This window comes from Triticum aestivum, chromosome 1D (assembly GCF_018294505.1).
Source record: "Triticum aestivum cultivar Chinese Spring chromosome 1D, IWGSC CS RefSeq v2.1, whole genome shotgun sequence".
Taxonomy (NCBI): Eukaryota; Viridiplantae; Streptophyta; class Magnoliopsida; order Poales; family Poaceae; genus Triticum; species Triticum aestivum.
The window spans coordinates 416169196-416191525 of NC_057796.1; positions in this window are offsets into that span (position 1 = coordinate 416169196).

The following is a 22330-nucleotide window of genomic DNA, read 5'->3' on the forward strand; positions in this document are numbered from 1 at the left end:
TCTACGTTCACATACAACGGGTGCAAGCCAGTTTTGCACACGCAGAATACTGGGTTAAACTTGATGAGCCTAGCATATGCAGATATGGCCTCGGAACACTGAGACGGAAAGGTCGAACGTGAATCATATAGTAGATATGACCAACATAGTGATGTTCACCATTGAAAACTACTCCATCTCACGTGATGATAGGACATGGTTTAGTTGATTTGGATCACGTGATCATTTAGATGATTAGAGGAATGTCTATCTAAGTGGGAGTTCTTAAGTAATATGATTAATTGAACTTCAATTTATCATGAACTTAGTCCTGATAGTTTTTGCATATCTATGTTGTAGATCAATAGCTCGCGTATAGCTCTCCTGTTTTATTTTTTGATATGTTCCTAGATAAAACTAAGTTGAAAGATGATAGTAGCAATGATGCGGACTGGGTCCGTTGTAGCGACCCGACCTCAGACGGTCAAGTCTCTGTGCTTCAGTGTCATCCCTGGATCGGTAATGCTGACACACACAGTACTCGAATGGATTTATAACAGAGTAGCAATCACACACTTATTACATCGGATGTCTCAAAAGAGAACTTATTACAATAAATATGGCTTAAGGCCATCTAAATAAGATAACAGCGAAAGGCTTGGAAGATAAAGCGAGTCCATCAACTCCAACGGCATAGCTGAGTGCATGACAAACGACCTATGGCACCTTACTCGTCGTCTGAAAAGTCTGCAACATGATAAGTTGCAGCCCAAAAACGGGTCAGCACATGGAATATGCTGGCAATATAACACAGTAGAGCAATGAACAGATAAATGCTATCACTACATGCATATATGGCTGGTGGAGGCTCTATGGTTATATAGTTTTTGCGTAAAGCCAATTTTCCGTACATCAAAGGAATAAGTTTTATTTAACTATCATGGTGGTTGAAACATCATTGAGAAGGTTCCTCCAACTCAATCCCAATTAAAGTAATCATTAACAACCCAACAAATTAATTTAGAGTGATGAGATCAAATCAATAATTCAAGTACCAGATACTCAAAATGTCCATAACCGGGGACACGGCTAACCATGATTAGTTTATACACTCTGCAGAGGTTTGCGCACTTTTCCCACAAGACTCGATCTCCTCCGTTGGATTTCTCGCACTGCATGGTGTTTGAGAAATGGATGACCGAGACACAGTCTTTCAGAAGCATTAACTCTAACCCCAGGTAGACAGTACCAACCTACATCCCCTACATCTGCTAGCCTACCACTAGAGGAGGTCATGCAACATACTCAAATATGCTAGAGCCCATAATAGCTTGTGGCTGCACATGGAAGTTTCTAGCAAGAATAATCTTATAATCCCTTTGAGCCTGGGTGGCGGACAGTAGGATGATCACACGAGTCCTCAGGGATATCCTAGGACAACACTGGATTCTCCAGGTGCCCACAAGCAATCCACCTAGATGTGTATTAGAGTTGCCACCTTAAGTTGAATCATTAATTAACAACTCACATCTGTTATGGATTCACTCAACCCCAATCCACGTCTATTAGCATAGCATGGCGATATAAACATAACGTATAAGTAATTCCCAAGGGTTTGATAGTAAACATGGCAATAGGTTCTACCTCATCATCTACTTCCCAAATACCCACATCTTCAGAGATCCTACTCATGCAATGTGTGAGGGTTGAACTAATTCATAAAAACTGGGTATGTAAGGGGTATGATGAAAGTGTTACTTGCCTTGATGACGATCCGCAAAACCTAGTGACTCGTAGTAGCACGCTTCGCACTCCGGGAATTCTATCCAAAAAAACAATAACATACATAAGCAATCATGCAAAGATGAAAGGTTAAAACTCAAATAAGAAGATCTAACTAGAAAGTTCAACTGAAGAACTCCAGTTTGCAAAAAGAATCAAATCAAACGGAGCAACGAAACTCAAACTACGAAAGAAACAAGATCCAATTACTAATCTGGACTAGAGTCAAATTTTACAGCACCAAAATCTTGTTCAAGTTGGTTAAACAGAAAGAGAACTTCGAGACGAAGATCTAGGCGCTTGTTTCACCTGATTTGGATAAACGAGCGAAAAGTTATACTAGATCGAAGATTAGGGCAGAAATCGCGATCGGAAATAACCGCGGAAAAAACCTGGAAAAAGAAAAACTGACGAACAGGCTAACGAACGAACGTTCGCTGTCTGCGGTTAACGGATGAGCGGCGTTCGTTAAAACGAACGTACGGGCGAACGTCCGCTATTTAACTAAATTGTAGAAAACAAAAACCGATCTAAATAAAAAAAGATCTAGGGTTTCGAAAACCGAACGGTTTTTCTCGCAAAAACCGGCGGCGGCGGCGGTTACTACCTCGGCGGCGTGGTCGGGTCCGGCGGGTCGGTGGGTCGCGGCGAGGCGGTGGCGGCAGCGGACGGCGGCGGCGGCGAGGCGAGGTGGCAGCGGCGCGATGCGGCGGTGGCGGATCGGCGGCGAGGCGAGGCTAGGGTTAGGGCAGGCGGCGGCGCGACTTGGGCCTCGAGGGGTCGCGGGCCTCGGCTTATAAAGCCAGCCGGGCCAGGAGTCCTAGTCGGACACGGCCCGATTAGGTCGGTTCACTTTAAAAAAAACTGATGCAGAAAAACTAACGAAAGAAATACTAAACGGATTCCAAAAATCCTGAAATAAATTTTCTTGGTCCTCTAATAATATTACGGACAAAGTGAACATTTATTTGGGCCTCTAATGCAATTTTGAGAAAAATGCACGTTTTTCCTAATTCAAATAAAATAGCAATAAAATCCAAATAAAATTTATTTATTTGATTTTAATATTTTCCCTCCAATATTTCATTTATTTTGGATAAGTCATATTATCTCCTATCATATATTTTAATATGAAATATTTTTGGAGAGAAAAATAATTAAAACCAAAGTGATCCTTGTTTCGATATTTGATAAAATTCAAATATAGAGAACGTGAAATCCCCAACTCTCTCCGTGGGTCCTTGAGTTGCTTAGAATTTCGAGGATCATAAAACGAAATGCGATAAAAATATGATATGCATGAATGACCTATGTATAACATTCCAAATTGAAAATTTGGGATGTTACAAACCTACCCCCCTTAAGATGAATCTCGTCCCCGAGATTCGGGTTGGCTAGAAAATAGGTATGGGTGGTCTTTGCGTAGATCATCCTCTCGTTCCTAGGTGGCTTCATCCTCCGTATGGTGGCTCCACTGAACTTTGCAAAACTTGATAACCTTGCTGCGAGTAACTCGGCTGGCAAACTCGAGAATCCTGACAGGTTTCTCCTCATATGTCAAATCAATATCCAACTGAATCGCTTCTAGGGGCACTGTGTCTCTCAGAGGAATATTGGCCATCTCTGCATGGCACTTCTTTAACTGGGAAACGTGAAACACATCATGAACTCCGGACAGTCCTTTAGGTAACTCCAACTTGTAGGCAACCTCTCCCATGCGTTCCAAAACACGGTACGGTCCTACAAATCTCAGGGCTAACTTTCCCTTAACTCCAAAACGTTTAACTCCTCGCAGAGATGACACTCGCAGATATGCTCTGTCTCCGATTTCATAGAATACCTCCTTGCGTTTTGAATCTGCATAACTCTTCTGTCGGGACTGAGCTACCTTCAGTCTATCTCGAATCAGCTTAACCTTCTCTTCTGACTCCTTAATCAAATCTGGACCAAACAACTGTCGGTCTCCAACTCCATCCCACATCAATGGTGTTCTGCATCTTCTTCCATACAAGGCTTCGAACGGTGCCATCTTCAAACTGGCCTGGTAGCTATTGTTGTATGAGAACTCGGAATAGGGCAGGTTGTCATCCCAACTAGATCTGTAATCCAGCACACAAGCTCTCAACATGTCCTCCAGAATCTGATTGACTCTCTCGGTCTGTCCATTTGTCTGCGGGTGAAAAGCTATATTGAACTCTAGCCTGGTACCCAAAGTCTGGTGTAGCTGATGCCAAAACTTTGAAGTAAACTGTGTTCCTCTATCTGATACGATGGTCCTCGGAACTCCGTGCAGACATACGATCCTGGTCATATATATCTTGGCCAACTTCGCACTTGTATAGGTGGTCTTCACTGGGATAAAGTGAGCTACTTTGGTCAAGCGATCCACTACTACCCAGATAGAATCATATCCCGATCGGGTCCTGGGCAATCCGGTGATGAAATCCATGCCAAGCTTGTCCCACTTCCATTCGGGTATCGGCATAGGCTGCAGTAATCCTGTTGGCTTCTGATGTTCTGCCTTCACTCTCTGACATACATCACATACGGCTACATACTCGGCAATATCCTTCTTCATTCCAGTCCACCAGAAACGTTACTTCAAATCCAAATACATCTTGGTTTTTCTAGGGTGTATCGAGTATGGCGAGTCATGAGCTTCCTGAAGTATCAACTTCCTGATCTCTGCATTATTGGGCACATGAACACGGTCCTCGAACCACAAGGTGTCGTGCTCATCCTCACGAAAACCTTTAGCTTTTCCTTTGCTCATTTTCTCCTTTATTTCAGCAATTTCTTTGTCGTCCTTCTGAGCTTCTCGAATCTTTCCCAATAACGTTGACTGAACCTCTAATGCTGCGACAAAGCCTCTAGGAACTATCTCCAAATGAAGCTCCCTGAGATCTTCTGCTAACTCCTTTGGCAATCCTCCGCTTACGAGGGTCGACATAACTCTTCCGGCTCAAAGCATCTGCTACGACATTGGCCTTTCCTGGATGATAGTGCAACTTCATATCATAATCCTTTATGAGCTCCAACCATCTCCTCTCCTTGAGGTTCAGCTCCTTCTGAGTAAAAATGTACTTCAAACTCTTGTGATCCGTGTACACATCACAACGGTTTCCAATAAGATAATGTCTCCAGGTCTTGAGCGCATGCACTACAGCTGGTAACTCCAAATCATGCGTGGCATAATTCAACTCATGTGGTCGGAGTTGTCGTGAGGCATATGAAACAACTCTTCCGTCTTGCATAAGTACTCCTCCAAGTCCTATGCGAGAGGCGTCGCAATACACTTGGAAATCCTTGCGTATATCTAGCAGAATCAGCAGTGGGGCTGTAGTTAAACGTTTCTTCAACTCCTGGAAACTTGCTTCACATTCTTCAGTCCAATGGAACTTAGTATCTTTCTTCAACAAAGCTGTCATAGGCTTTGCAATCTTGGAAAAATTCTCAATGAATCTCTGATAGTATCCCGCGAGTCCAAGAAAACTGCGGATCTCCCCAACTGAGGTGGGTGCCAACCACTCAGTGACTGATTGAACCCTGGTAGGATCCACTGCTATACCTTCTCCTGATATAACATGTCCAAGAAATCCAACTTCCTTCAACCAAAACTCACATTTGCTGAACTTGGCATATAACTAATGTTCCCTGAGCTTCTCAAGAACTAAACGCAAATGCTCCTTGTGTTCCTCTTCATTCTTCGAGTATACCAAGATATCATCAATGAACACCACAACAAACCTATCCAAGAATTCCATGAACACCTTGTTCATCATACTCATGAAATAGGCAGGGGCGTTAGTCAATCCAAATGACATAACCGTATACTCATATAGCCCATACCTTGTGGTAAAAGCTGTCTTAGGTATATCCTTTTCCCTAATCTTCAGCTGGTGATATCCTGATCGCAGATCGATCTTCGAAAACACTTTAGCTCCGTGTAGTTGGTCAAACAAATCATTGATCATCGGCAGTTTGTACTTGTTCTTGATCGTCACTTCGTTCAATGCACGATAATCAACAACCATCCTTAACGATCCATCCTTCTTCTCAACCAAGAGCACTGGGGCTCCCCATGGTGATGAATTTCGTCAAATGTACCCTTTCTCCAATAACTCCTTAATCTGCTTCTTAATCTCCTCCAGATCATTTGCGGGCATCCGGTATGGTCTCTTCGATATTGGTCCGGTGCCTGGCAATAGCTCTATCAAAAACTCAATATCTCGATCTGGCAGCATGCCTGGTAACTCCTCTGGAAATACATCTGGGTAATCCTTCACTACAGGCACTTCCTCCTGAACTACTCCCGTGAGAGAATTTACGTGGGCCCTCCTCGGTGCATGCCTCGAAACATACTTGATCTGTTTTCCCTCCGGGGTGATGAGTAGAATTTACCTACTAGCACAGTCAATGTTTCCTCCATACTTCGATAACCAATCCATTCCTAGTATCACATCCAATCCTTGTGACTCCAAAATTATTAGGTCTGAGGGAAAAACATGGCTACCAATGGTTAAGGGTATCCGATCGCACCATCGGCTAGCCATATACTTTGCACCTGGTGAGCTTACTAACAAGGGTGTCCTAAGGGCTAAGGTGGGTAACTTGAACTTGTCCACAAATCCCCTTGAAATGTATGAATCCGATGCACCAGTATCGAAAAGAACGAGAGCGGTAAATGACTTAACCCAAAACTTACCGATGACTGCATCTGGTTGTTCTTCAACCTCCTCCACATTCACGTGGTTCACTTGTCCCCTGTTGAAAGGGTTGGGCTTCTTCCCAGAGCTTCCATTGCCATTGCCATTCCTTGCTTCAGAACATTCAGTGGCATAGTGTCCAGTCTTCCCGCACTTGAAACAAGTAATGTGACTTAGGTCCTTCTTGGCGGGCGTGGCTGGATTAGAGCGGTTCTGATTGCTGCCTACTCCATTCCCGTCTCCATTCTTGGGGCTACTGTGGTTATGCGAACTTCCTCCATTGTGTATATGGCCTCCATGATTATGGGTAAGTCCTCCCGAGTTCGGGGTGAAACGAGGCTTCTGCTGAGCTCCAGAGTTGTACTTTCCTTGTCCATACTTCCTCTTGCGGCTCTCAATCTACTGCTGCTTCCCTTCAATCACGAGAGCCTTGTCTACCAACTCCTGGTAGTTGTTAAATGTTGCCACCATCAACTGCATGCTCATCTCATCATTCAGCCCTTCCATAAACTTCTCCTGCTTCGCGGCATCTGTGGCCACATCATCAGGGGCATAACGAGATAGCTTACTAAACTCATCTACGTACTGAGCCACAATACGATTTCCCTGGCGCAAGTTGTCAAACTCATGCTTCTTCATGCTCATAGCTCCAGTTGAGACATGGGCTGTGCGAAATGCTTGCTGAAACTGATCCCAAGTGATATTGGCTATAGGGAAAGTGGCTGTGTAATTTTCCCACCATGAAGCTGCTGGTCCATCCAACTGATGTGCGGCAAAACGCACCTTCTCTGCATCTGTGCAACCTACGGTGGTCAACTCCCTTCCAATCCTGCGTAGCCAGTCATCCGCAACTATTGGCTCGGTGCTACTGGAAAACAACGGCGGTTGCAACCTCAGAAAACGGGCTAAGTTGTCAACTGGAGGCGGGTTGTTGTTGTTGTTGTTGTTGCCTTGGTTCTGGACTAATATCTGCATCAAGGCATTCTGCTGCTGGATCAACTGGGTGATCTCAGGTGGGAAGACAAATCCGGTGTCACGTCTCAGAGGCATCTGATGGGTTTTAGAGGGGAGAGATTAGAATAGAAATGAGGTCTAGTGAGAAAGCACTACTGTCGGTGTCAAACTGGCGGATCTCGGGTAGGGGGTCCCGAACTGTGCGTCTAAGGCGGATGGTAACAGGAGGCAGGGGACACAATGTTTACCCAGGTTCAGGCCCTCTCGATGGAGGAATACCCTACTTCCTGCTTGATTGATCTTGATGATATGAGTATTACAAGAGTTGATCTACCACGAGATCGTAGAGGCTAAACCCTAGAAGCTAGCCTATGGTATGATTGTTGTTGTCCTACGGACTAAACCCTCCGGTTTATATAGACACCGGAGGGGGCTAGGGTTACACAGAGTCGGTTACAAGGGAGGAGATCTACATATCCGTATTGCCAAGCTTGCCTTCCACGCCAAGGAGAGTCCCATCCGGACACGGGTCGAAGTCTTCAATCTTGTATCTTCATAGTCCAACAGTCCGGCCAAAGGATATAGTCCGGCTGTCCGAGGACCCCCTAATCCAGGACTCCCTCAGTAGCCCCTGAACCAGGCTTCAATGATGATGAGTCCGGCGCGCAGATTGTCTTCGGCATTGCAAGGCGGGTTCCTCCTCCGAATACTCCATAGAAGATTTTGAACACAAGGATAGTGTCCGGCTCTGCAAAACAAATTCCACATACCACCGTAGAGAGAATAATATTTCCACAAATCTAATCTGCTGACACATTCTGCAGCATGACATCATACTACGGCCCGGTCATTATTCGAACCGTTTTTCTCAACCAGCCACTGCACATATTGCGAGGCGGTTTTCTTGGCACGTCTTGTCGAAGCAGAGATCGTGTCCCCTTATCACGGGATTCTCATCAATACGGGTGTGGGTAACCCAACCGCGCCATCAATTACGGCGCTTGGGGAATAAGCAGTTTTACCAGGCAAGTGGGGAGGCGCAGAATCCCTGCTGCCTTTATAAGGGGTTAAGGAATCCCTTTCACACCCATGCTTTCTACTTCCCGATTCATTCCCCTCCGCCCAAGCTCCAGCGCCTAAGCGTTCATCTTCTCTGCCCACAAAAGGCCTTCCGAAGATGTCCGGATCCGGAGCAGGAGGCAAATGGATGGCCTCTACCGTCCGAGAGAAGGATATCAAAAAGCTTCGGGAGGCCGGGTACCTGGCCAAGAAAATCAGCCACCGTCTCCCGACAGCGGGACAGATCGTCCCTACTCCGGAACCCCACGAGAGGGTTGTATTCCTCCCTCACTTTGTCCGCGGGCTAGGGTTTCCCCTCCACCCGTTCGTTCGCGGCATCATGTATTACTATGGGATCGATCTTCACGATCTGTCCCCTAATTCCTTCTTCAACATCTCGACATTCATTGTCATGTGCGAGGCTTTTCTACGCATCTCGCCACACTTCGGCTTATGGCTGAAGATTTTTAATGTGAAGCCCAAGGTGGTGGGCGGCGAGCACGCCGAGTGCGGGGGCGCTATGGTGAGCAAGATGCCCAATGTCATATGGCCAACAGGAACCTTTAATGATTCTGTCAAGGAGTGGCAACAGCAGTGGTTTTATATCACTGAGCCGCGCGGCACGGAATGGGCCGCTATTCCCGAGTTTCGATCCGGTGCCGCCCTGCGGCTTACATCCTGGGTCAAGAAGGGCCTGTACTGGTCCTCGTCTGACGAACTGTCGGTGCTCCAAACGCGCGTTAAAGATATGGGAGACAAGAACATTGAACTTGTCAATGTAGTCCAGGTGATGTTAGTTCGCCGGATCCTGCCTTGTCAACACCGGACTTGCAATCTATGGGAATTCGATCCGGCCAGGCACCAAACCTTGCGAGAGCTTTTCGGCTCCTCGCACAAGGACATCTGGAAGGTGCTTTATGAAGTCCAGCAAATCATGGCCGGACTCCGCCGAGGACCGCGGGTACCAACTGTCCCACCCTACAAGTTCGGCAAGTCATCAAACTTTTTATCCGCGTAACCCAAAGGAAGCGGTTAACGTCTTTTATACAACCCTCCCAGGGCTGGACGAAGAAGGCGGAACGGATCCATTGTCCGGCCCCGCTGCCCGAAGAACCGGCCGTCCCACTTCTGACGAAGATGTTGGTCCCGGCACCTTACAAGGTGCCGAAGAAGATGGCCGAGAAGGAGGCCAAAAAGACCCGGGGTGGCCTTCGTCGCTGCGGCACTTCGGACATAATATCCGAAGGCTCTGATGCCCGTTCCGCCTCCGAAGAGGACGAGGAGGAGGAGGAAGATGAATCCCCTGCGGGGGGGGGGGGGAGAAAGAAGAGGACGGCCTCCGTACACTTGGAGACCGAGCCGCCCAAAAGGGGAAAGGCTCCTCTTCCGGAGGAGCCCAGTGCCGCCGCCGACAGCGGCCCGACGTGGGATCCCAGGGCCCAGCCCCTGGTGAACTCGTGAGTATATAAAATCCGAGTACGTCTATGCAACCAGACTCATCATGGCATAGTATTTTAACCTAAGCCATATTTTTTGTAGTCTGGCGAGGTCCTGTACCAAACAATCCTCATCAGAGTATTCGCTGAGCTCGGATGCTATGGAGAACGGGACGCCCCCAAAGGCCCCTTCCTCCAAATAGGTGCATAACACCGAGGCTTCGTCCCAGAAGGACCCTGGCCAAGGAGGAGATGAAAAGACCGTGAAGGCGGCGCCTGGAAGTCAAACTTCAGGGGCCGAACACATGGGGGAGAAAATTCCCATGGGAGCTGATGGCGGGGGCCATCTTGAATTCGGCTCCCAGCCGGGTGCAGTTTCAGAGACCAATACGGCTCCAGAATCAGGCAGGTGGCCTCTCCCAGCTGGAGGGGGCATACCGGCAACCTCTGTCCAACCAAAGGTGTCAGATGCTTTGTTGGTGGCGCTGAAGAGCGCCTCCATCATCGATGAACACCGTGCCCTTATGGGTGCGGTGATTGAGAAGATTCAGTCTACTGAGAGTGGACTGAATGGAGCCTGTATCAACCTTATAAAAGGTTTTGAGGTATGTTTTTCGAAGAGTGTCATGGTATGGATAGTAGCCCCTGATACACTGTTCGGTGAAAGGAAAGAACCGGACAGAGGATCAAATTGTTCGCAGGAAGACTCGTTGAATGACATCTATTTCTCTTCTGTATAAGCAGGCGTCTGTAGCGGCTGCTGCCGCTCATATTGCGGAGATCTCCGAACTGAATCAAAATCTGGAGCGGGCCAAAGAAGAACTTGGCCAGTTGAAAATGCAGTTGGGGGATAAACAAGGTATGCACAAGTCTTGTTCGCGTTTACTGCGAATGAATTTTCAGTATGATGAAATAAGCTTCATGATTTGCGCTAGGGATGATGACCGATGTCGAGGCTCTTAAGAAGGCTGTGGCCGAGGCCGAGAAAAAGGCAGCCACAGAGCAGGCTCTTCGTGAGAAGCACGAGGCCAGGGTTATTAAAGCTGAGCAGGAGCTGCAAGAGGCCGTGAGGAAATGTGAGACCTTGGAGCAGAGTTTAACGGAGACAGAATCCGAACTCACCGAGGCGCATCAGGCCACGAACGATGCCCGGGGGGAAACCCAAAGCGCCCTGGAGGGGATCCAAGAGGCGAGAAAGATCGCGGCGGGTAAGGCTTTTTCCATGTAAAGCAAGTATTTGAGGGGAAAATTATGTTTCTAATTTTGAATTCGGATTTCTCAGGGGTATTTGCCGAGCTGCCCCGCAGCATATCAGATGCCGCCCAATTCTACCGAGCCGAAGAAAGGAACACTGCGGATAAGCTCTTCTGGTCACAGTATTTGGCACCGAATTATCCGGTGCCTTTTGCCGATCAACTGAAACAGCTGATCGAACTGCATAAGGCGGCGGAACTAGCCATGAAAGATTTGGTTATCCGGCTATGGCCTGCCGAGCCGATTCCAAGCAGCTACTTCGGGCTCGTGAAGCGGCTTGTAAGCGCTTGCCCTCGACTTGACGTCATCAAGCGGTCGGTCTGCATAGAAGGTGCGCGAATGGCCTTCGCCCGCGCAAAGGTGCACTGGGGGAAGATGGATGCTGAGAAGCTGATGACCGAAGGGCCGCCAGAGGGGAAGGAGCACCGCAAGCCCGAATTATATTATGAAAGTGTCCTAAAAGGATCCTACCTTGCAGCGGAGCTATGCACCAAGGACATTATATTTCCATGAATGCCAATCATGTTGTCCTTTGTAATGTTTGAACAAGGTCATTTATTTATTGCCTGTTATATAAAAGTTTACCCTCCTGTGCGGCCGTTTTATATGTTAAACCTGAGAGTTGGCCAGTCGTCGGCTTCTGCCCCCACGTAAGAAGTACGGGGGTGTTCGGGATAAACCTGAGCACTCTTTATCCCAGTTTTGGGTCCTTCGAAGGAGGTGCTCAGCACAACGAACCAGGCAATCGGACTATAGGGCTTTATCACTCTCACTTAGCCATAGGAGCTTTAGTAAGGTAGGCGCAGCCCCTGGTGTTCGGAAGACCGTACTAGGGGCTCTATAAGCACCTGATCGGAGGAAAAACCGATCCATCGCACGCTGCATTGGTTATGGCATTATGCGGGAGAAATCCTTAAAGATTTTGTGACCTCTCGAACAGCTGACCAGCTCTCGCCGTATCATGACAGTCAGTTTTCGGCTTTCTCTACTGAGGTGCTCGTCCGGAAGAACCGGGACACAATCGCAGTAGTTCTCCCAGTGCTACCTTAGCCGATATAGCGGAACATAAGGTACCAAAACATGGGAGCCGGGCAAACCCAACTATTGACCCAAGACATGATTCGGAGCTAATGCATATAATGCTATAGGTTCGGGGTGCCGAACTTCCATGAAGGCGTTCGGACTTTAATGCCGTGTTATGGGTAAAACGAAGCCCCTGGCATATTTTAAGGCATATCGCTGTGTACGGATGCCACTTGACAAAAGAATTTCAATAAGAAATAACAGCAGTTAAGCGTCATATAAATCCACATGTTGTATTTGAATAGTACGTCTATGCGTATGAGTACAGGTAATGTGATAAAAAAAGGAATATGATTGCGGAACCTGCTGAGACCAGGGGGGAAGAAGCTGAGTGCGGATCCGTAATATAGCCGGATGGTCATTGCGGGAATGTCTAAGGATTCCCTTGCGCGTTCAAGCTGCCTCCGCATCGCCCGTCCTGGTCGGTGCAAAGGTGAACCTGCGAAGGAAATGTAAGAAATGTTTGCGTGCCGGAGAGCGGTTGAGCCGCTGAGTGCATCATGTCCTGGCCTTCGCCGGAATGTTTAATTGAGCTCTGGACGAGCCGGGCTATCCTTCCGTGAAGTAGTTCGGAGTCCCTTGACGGTGTCCGGGAGCTTGGACGTTGACTCGAGGTTCGGCTGCAAGGTGCTGCTCGTTGCTTCTGCTGTTAAGGCAGTGGTGTACTTGTTGGTGCCGAGGGAAGGTTCGGCCTTGCCATTAACCGTGATGACGCCGCGTGGACCGGGCATCTTGAGCTTACGGTAGGCATAATGTGGCACCGCGTTGAATCGAGCGAACGCGGTTCGTCCGAGCAGTGCCTAATAATCACTGCGGAAAGGGACGATTTCGAAGATTAACTCTTCGGAACGGTAATTTGCTAGTGATCCAAAGACTACCTCAAGGGTAATGGAGCCTGTACAGCTGGCTTCCACACCTAGTATAATGCCTCTGAAAGTGGCTTTAGTGGGTTTGATCATCGAATGATCGATGCCCATCTTGCGCACTGTGTCCTGGTAAAGCAGATTTAGACTGCTGCCTCCGTCCATAAGGACTCGTGTGAGGTGGAACCCGTCAATTATTGGGTCGAGGACTAGTGCGGCTGGATTGCCCTGATTGGCGTTAACCGGATGATCCATGCGGTTGAAGGTGACCGGCCCTAGTTTATATTGTGGGACGACTAGTTCCGTTAAGTCGGCATCCCTAAGGGTGCATATCCGGTCCGAGTTGGGAATTTGGGTGGTGTTTACCACATTCACCGATTGAATATGCGGGGGAAATTTCTTTTGCCCTCCTGTGTTCGGTGATCTGGGCTCTTCGTCGCCATCACCGCTTTGAGACCCCCCTTCTCCGTTTTTGGCGCCTGCCCTGCCGGCTTGTTTGAAGACCCAGCATTCTCTGTTGGTATGGGTGGCTGGCGTTCCTGGGGTGCCATGAATTTGGCATTGGCGATCGAGTATGCGGTCCAGACTGGATGGACCCGAATTGTTATTTTTGAGTGGCCCTTTCCGCTGACCGGACTTTGAGCCCCTAAACCCGGCATTAACTGCCATATCTTCGGCGTTTTCACCATATTTGCGGTGCTTGTGTTTGTTGCATCGTGGTTTGCGGTTGCTATCCCTGGCTTCTGATATGCAGGTTTGCTTGTTGTATTGTTACCACGAACCAACCAGCTATCTTCGCCCGCGCAAAAGCGGGTCATAAGTGTCGTGAGGGCTGCCATGGATTTTGGCTTCTCTTAGCCGAGGTGCCGGGCGAGCCATTCGTCGTGGATGTTATGCTTAAATGCCGCTAAGGCCTCTGCATCCGGACAGTCGACAATTTGGTTCTTCTTAGTTAGGAACCGGGTCCAGAATTTCCTGGCCGATTCCCCTGGCTGCTGAGTTATATGACTTAAATCGTCAGCATCCGGGGGTCGCACATAAGTGCCCTGGAAATTTTTCAGGAATGCATCTGCCAGGCTCTCCCAACTTCCGATGGAGTTTGCCGGCAAGCTATTGAGCCAATGCCGAGCCGGCCCTTTGAGTTTTAGCGGGAGATACTTGATGGCATGTAAATCATCCCCGCGGGCCATGTGAATGTGGAGGAAGAAGTCTTCTATCCATACTGCGGGGTCTGTAGTACCATCATATGATTCAATGTTTACGGGTTTAAACCCTTCTGGGAATTCGTGATCCATTACTTCATCAGTGAAGCATAGGGGGTGTGCGGCGCCTCTGTGCCGGGCTATGTCACGACGTAGTTCATACGAGTCTTGTCTGCTGTATACGGCCCAGCCGGATTTGCTTTTAGTGTATCCGGCATGACGATCATCGTCCCGCGTTGGGCCGCGCCCCCATGATCCGTAGATCGATCTTGCATGTTTTGCTTTGTTTTCCAATACGTCTCGCAGGTCCCGGGTATTGCCTCGGGCCTTGGTATTTTTGTTTGAATGGCGGCGGGGTGCGGGCTGGACTTCGGGCTGATATGCCTCTCTGTCTCGGCCACGAGGTGGCCGATCAGCCGCATCGTACGCTGGTGATGTAGGTTTCAATGCTTCCTCCTTGAGTTGGGGTAGCAACCTGCGCTTTGGGTAACTCTTGGTTGGGCGCTCGAGTTCGTATTCCTCGGCCGCCAGGACTTCAGTCCATCTATCCGCTAGCAGATCTTGATCAGCTCGAAGTTGTTGTTGCTTTTTCTTCAGGCTCTTTGCTGTGGCTATAAGCCGGCGCTTGAAGCGCTCCTGCTCGACGGGATCCTCAGGCACGATAAATTCTTCGTCGCCGAGGCTCACCTCGTCTTCGGAGAGAGGCATGTAATTGTCATCCTCTGATTCTCCGTCTGCTGCCTGTTCCGGAGGGCTAGCTTGTTCATCCTCCCGCTCGAGGTCTGGCTGGAGGGGATTATCGTCGTCTTCGGCACTATCCGGAGCGTTATTGTCTCTTGTGCCGGTATCGCTGCTTTTGCTATGGCGGGACTTAGAGCGGCGCCGCTGACGTCGGTGCTTGGATTGCTTCTTGGAGGGATTATCCTCCGTTGTCTTATCGCCATCCCCTTCTTTGGGGGTGTCCACCATGTATATGTCATACGATGAGGTGGCAGTCCAGCGCCCTGTGGGCGGTGGTTCTTGTTCGTCTCCTGCATCGTCGTCCATACCGTCGATGTCTTCGGAGCCGAAGTCGAGCATGTCGGTTAAATCGTCGACAGTGGCTACTAAGTGGGTGGTGGGTGGGGAGCGAATTTCTTCGTCGTCCGCATCCCATTCTAGCCGGACATAGTTCGGCCAAGGGTCTCCTGACAGGGAGAGAGACCTTAACGAGTTTAGCACGTCGCCAAAGGGCGAGTGCTGAAAGATATCCGCGGAGGTAAACTCCATGATCGGTGCCCAATCGGATTCGATAGGCACGGACGCAGGCGGCTCGGAGCCCATGGCCGGGGACGAATCCAACGGTTCGGCAACACGGGTCTCGTAGGAGGTGAAGTCAGTATTCGGCTCTATCGCCAATGAGTGTGCGGCCTCCGTGGCGGGGTCCATCCACCCGTCCTTAGATGGCGCAATTTGTTCCGGATTGAGGGCCAGAGTAGTTGCAGGTGTGATCCCCCGAACACTGTCCGATGGCAGAGCTAAGTCATGCTCGTCGTGATTGTGCGGCGCACCTGACATGGGCTCGAATCCGTCGAAGATCATGTCTCTGCGGATGTCGGCAGTATAGTTCAAGTTTCCAAACTTGACCTGATGGCCAGGAGCGTAACTCTTGATTTGCTCCAGATGGCCAAGCAAGTTGGCCCGCAGTACGAAGCCGCCGAATACGAAGATCTGTTCGGGGAGGAAAACCTCACCCTAAATCACATCATTGCCGATGATCGAAGGAGCCATCTAGCCTTATGGTGACGACACAGTGGAACTCTCAATGAAAGCATCAATGTCGGTGTCAAAACCGGCGGATCTCGGGTAGGGGGTCCCGAACTGTGCGTCTAAGGCGGATGGTAACAGGAGGCAGGGGACACGATGTTTACCCAGGTTCGGGCCTTCTCCATGGAGGTAATACCCTACTTCCTGCTTGATTGATCTTGATGATATGAGTATTACAAGAGTTGATCTACCACGAGATCGAGGAGGCTACACCCTAGAAGCTAGCCTATGGTATGATTGTTGTTGTCCTACGGACTAAACCCTCCGGATTATATAGACACCGGAGGGGGCTAGGGTTACATAGAGTCGGTTACAAGGGAGGAGATCTACATATCCGTATTGCCAAGCTTGCCTTCCACGCCAAGGAGAGTCCCATTCGGACACGGGTCGAAGTCTTCAATCTTGTATCTTCATAGTCCAACAGTCCAGCTAAAGTATATAGTCCGGCTGTCCGAGGACCCCCTAATCCAGGACTCCCTCAACTACCCATATGCACATGAGACAAACACAATCATAACACACCAATCAATTCAAGCAAGGGCATACGATCGGTCTAGAACTATCGTTACAAAAGTGCTCGGACTACTACTATATACAGGGGAATACTACTAGTCATGTGGTGGTCATCTAGAAATTTTGATCGGTGGAAGACTCCATGATATCCGCTCCAGCTTCGTCTTCATAATCATCATCACTACCGTCGGGGTCGGAGTTGGTGTCGTCGATGATGATGTAGTCTTCAGAACGAATTTCCTTGGGTTCGTCGTCTTCTCCTCCTGGCAGGATCTCCCATAAAAACTCCTAACTTCCTTGTCAGGTCGTCATTCTTTTCCGTAAGTATCGTCATTTCCTCCTCATATCCATCACGTGTAGACTTGAGTTCCTCTTCTAGCTCTGTGATCCTAGTCATCGCCTTCTTCAAATCTATCATGCTTGCGCACATCTGATTCTCCTGACGAGGGATGTGCTGGTTTAGCTCCTGGATGAAAGCTGCAATGGACATGTCCCTCCTGGTGCTGAGTATCTCCCATTGCTCGTCTCGGCGCCCACATATTTGGTAGATAGTATCCTTCAGCTCCTGATTGTAGACTTCTCCAATACGTCCCATAGCAATGTGGCCTGCCATGCTCTTGCTTAGACTCCAGGTTGCTGCATCAAAGGAAAACTCTATGGGCTCAGTGACTGGCATGAATGTCCTTCCTGGAACTTGAACTCGGATCATCCAATGCTCCTCTTCTGGTAAAGTGGCGGTGTAGGTCCCGGTGAAGCTTGGTATTCCGATGTTCATGTACCTAGTGACTTCCTTCAATTGTCGTCCAAAGAGTGTGTCTTCATCCGGTTGTGCAAACTTGTTCCTTGAGTCCGCCATCCTAAAGAGTAGAAAATGGAGAGGAGTCAGAAATGAGTAGAGAAGAGTGACCTATGGCTCATCTTAGTGGTCGTGTCCTACATTCAGTGTGTGCTCTGATACCATCTTGTAGCGACCCGACCTCAGACGGTCAAGTCTCTGTGCTTCAGTGTCATCCCTGGATCGGTAATGCTGACACACACAGTACTCGAATGGATTTATAACAGAGTAGCAATCACACACTTATTACATCGAATGTCTCAAAAGAGAACTTATTACAATAAATATGGCTTAAGGCCATCTAAATAAGATAACAACGGAAGGCTTGGAAGATAAAGCGAGTCCATCAACTCCAACGGCATAGCTGAGTGCATGACAAACGATCTATGGCACCTTACTCGTCGTCTGAAAAGTGTGCAACATGATACGTTGCAGCCCGAAAATGGGTCAGCACATGGAATATGCTGGCAATATAACACAGTAGAGCAATAAACAGATAAATGCTATCACTACATGCATATATGGCTGGTGGAGGCTCTATGGTTATATAGTTTTGCGTAAAGCCAATTTTTCCCTAATCAAAGGAATAAGTTTTATTTAACTATCATGGTGGTTGAAACATCATTGAGAAGGTTCCTCCAACTCAATCCCAATTAAAGTAATCATTAACAACCCAACAAATTAATTTAGAGTGATGAGTTCAAATCAATAATTCAAGTACCAGATACTCAAAATGTCCATAACTGGGGACACGGCTAACCATGATTAGTTTATACACTCTGCAGAGGTTTGTGCACTTTTCCCCACAAGACTCGATCTCCTCCGTTGGATTTCTCGCACTGCATGGTGTTTGAGAAACGGATGACCGAGACACAGTCTTTCAGAAGCATTAACTCTAACCCCGGGTAGACAGTACCAACCTACATCCCCTACATCTGCTAGCCTACCACTAGAAGAGGTCATGCAACATACTCAACTATGCTAGAGCCCATAATAGCTTGTGGCTGCACACGGAAGTTTCTAGCATGAATAATCTTATGATCCCTTTGAGCCTGGGTGGCAGACCGTAGGATGATCACACGGGTTCTTCGGGATATCCTAGGACAACACTGGATTCTCCAGGTGCCCACAAGCAATCCACCCAGATGTGTATTAGAGTTGCCACCTTAAGTTGAACCATTAATTAACAACTCATATGGATTCACTCAACCCGAATCCACGTCTACGAGCATAGCATGGCGATATAAGCATAACGTATAAGTAACTCCCAGGGGTTTGAAAATAAACAGGGCAATAGGTTCTACCTCATCATCTACTTCCCAAATACCCACATGTTAAGAGATCCTACTCATGCAATGTGTGAGGGTTGAACTAATGCATAAAAACTGGGTATGAAAGGGGTATGATCAAAGTGTTACTTGCCTTGCTGACGATCCGCAAAACCTAGTGACTCGTAGTAGCACGCTTCGCACTCCGGGAATTCTACCGCAAACAAACAATAACATACATAAGCAATCAAGCCAAGATGCACGGGTAAAACTCAAATAAGAAGATCTAACCAGAAAGTTCAACTGAAGAACTCCGGTTTGCAAAAAGAATCAAATCAAACGGAGCAAGAAACTCAAACTACGAAAGAAACAATATCCGATTACTAATCTGGACTAGAGTCAAATTTTACAGCACCAAAATCTTGTTCAAATTGGTTAAACAGAAAGAGAACTTCGAGACGAAGATCTAGGCACTTATTTCACCTGATTTGAATAAACGAGCGAAAAGTTATACTAGATTGAAGATTAGGGCAGAAATCGCGATCGGAAATAATCGTGGAAAAACCCTGGAAAAAGAAAAACTGACGAACAGGCTAATGAACGAACGTTCACTGTCTGCGGCTAATGGATGAACGGCGTTTGTTAAAACGAACGTACGGACGAACGTCCGCTATTTAACTAAACTGCAAAAAACAAAAACCGATCTAAATAAAAAAACGACCTAGGGTTTTGAAAAAAACGAACGGTTTTTCTCGCGAAAACCGGCGGCGGCGGCGGTTACTACCTCGGCGGCGCGGCGAGGCGGTGGCGGCAGCGGGCGGCGGCGGCGGCGAGGCAAGGCGGCGGCGGATCGACGGCGAGGCGAGGCTAGGGTTAGGGCAGCGGCGGCGCGACTTGGGCCTCGGGGGGGGGGGGGGGGTCGCGGGCCTCAGCTTATAAAGCCAGCCGGGCCAGGAGTCCTAGTCGGACACGGCCCGGTTAGGTCGGTTCACTTTAAAAAAAACCTAACGCAGAAAAACTAACGAAAGAAATACTAAACGGACTCCAAAAATCCTGAAATAAATTTTCGCGGTCCTCTAATAATATTACGGATAAAGTGAACATTTATTGGGGCCTCTAATGCAATTTTGTAAAAAAAGCACATTTTTTCTAATTCAAATAAAATAGCAATAAAATCCAAATAAAATTTATTTATTTGATTTTAATATTTTCCCTCCAATATTTCATTTATTTTGGAGAAGTCATATTATCTCCTCTCATATATTTTAATATGAAATATTTTCGGAGAGAAAAATAATTAAAACCTTGTTTCGATATTTGATAAAATTCAAATATAAAGAACGTGAAATCCCCAACTCTCTCCGTGGGTCCTTGAGTTGCTTAGAATTTCGAGGATCGCAAAACGAAATGCAATAAAAATATGATATGCATGAATGACCTATGTATAACATTCCAAATTGAAAATTTGGGATGTTACATCCGTGATCTCAGGATTATCCTCATTGCTGCACAGAAAAATTATGTCCTTATTGCACCACTAGGTGACGAACCTGTTGCAGGACCAGGTGCAAACGTTATGAACGTTTTGCAAACTCGGTATGATGACTACTTGATAGTTTAGTGCATCATGCTTTACGGCTTAGAACCGGGACTTCAAAAACATTTTGAACGCCACGGAACATATAAGATGTTCCAAGATCTGAAATTGTTATTTCAGACTCATGCCCGAGTCAAGAAGAATGAGACCTCTGACAAGTACTTTGCCTACAAGATGGAGGAGAATAGCTCAACCAGTGAGCATGTGCTCAGAATGTCTGAGTACTACAATCGCTCGAATCAAGTGGGAGTTAATCTTCCAGATAAGATAGTGATTGACAAAGTTCTCTAGTCGCTATCACCAAGTTACTAGAACTTCGTGATGAACTATAATATGCAAGGGATGACAAAAAGTTTCCCGATCTCTTCGCGATGCTAAAATCAGCGAAGGTAGAAATCAAGAAATAGCATCAAGTATTGATGGTTAACAAGACCACTAGTTTCAAGAAAAAGGGAAAGGGAAAGAAAGGGAAACTTCAAAAAGAATGGCAAGAAAGTTGCCACTCCCATGAAGAAGCCCAAAGCTAGACCCAAGCCTGAAACTGAGTGCTTCTACTGCAAGGAAATGGTCACTGGAAGTGGAACTACCCAAGATACTTGGCCGATAAGAAGGATGACAAAGTGAACAAAGGTATATTTGATATACATGTTATTGATGTGTACTTTACTAGTGTTTATAGCAACCCCTCGGTATTTGATACTGGTTGTTGCTAAGAGTAGTAACTCGAAACAGGAGTTGCAAAATAAACAAAGACTAGTTAAAGGGTGAGGTGACGATGTGTGTTGGAAGTGATTCCAAGGTTGATAAGATCACCATCGCACACTCCATTTACCTTCGGGATTAGTGTTGAACCTAAAATAAATGTTATTTGGTGTTTGCATTGATCATAAATATGATTGGATCATGTTTATTGCGATACGGTTATTCATTTAATTCAAAGAATATTTGTTGTTCTGTTTACATGAATAAAACCTTCTGTGGTCATACACCCAATGTAAATGGTTTATTGAACCTCGATCGTAGTCATACACATTTTCATAATATTGAAGCCAATAGATGCAAAGTTAATAATGATAGTGCAACTTATTTGTGGCACTGCCGTTTAGGTCATATTGGTGTAAAGCGCATGAAGAAACTCCATGCTGATGGGCTTTTGGAATCACTTGATTATGAATCACTTGATGCTTGCGAACCATGCCTCATGGGCAAGATGACTAAGACTCCATTCTCTGGAACAGTGGAGCGAGCAACTGACTTATTGAAAATAATACATACTGATGTATGCGGTCCAATGAGTGTTGAGGCTCGCGGCGGGTATCGTTATTTTCTGACCTCCACAGATGATTTGAGCATATATAGGTATATCTACTTGATGAAACACAAGTCTGAAACATTTAAATAGTTCAAAGAATTTCAGAGTGAAGTGGAGAATCATTGTAACAGGAAAATAAAGTTTCTACGATATGATCGCGGAGGCGAATATTTGAGTTACGAGTTTGCCTTCATTTAAAACAATGTGGAATAGTTTCACAACTCACGCCACCTGGAACACCATAGCATAATGGTGTGTCCGAACGTCGTAACTGTACTTTATTAGATATGGTGCGATCTATGATATCTCTTACCGATTTACCTCTATCATTTTGGGGTTATGCATTAGAGACAGCTGCATTCACGTTAAATAGGGCACCGTCTAAATCCGTTGAGACGACACCGTATGAACTGTGGTTTAGCAAGAAACCTAAGCTGTCGTTTCTTAAAGTTTGGGGTTATGATGCTTATGTGAAAAAGCTTCAGCCTGATAAGCTCGAACCCAAATCGGAGAAGTGCATCTTCATAGGATACCCAAAAGAAACTGTTGGGTACACCTTCTATCACCGATCCGAAGGCAAGATATTTGTTGCTAAGAATGGATCCTTTCTAGAGAAGGAGTTTCTCTCGAAAGAAGTGAGTGGGAGGAAAGTAGAACTTGATGAGGTAATTGTACCTTCTC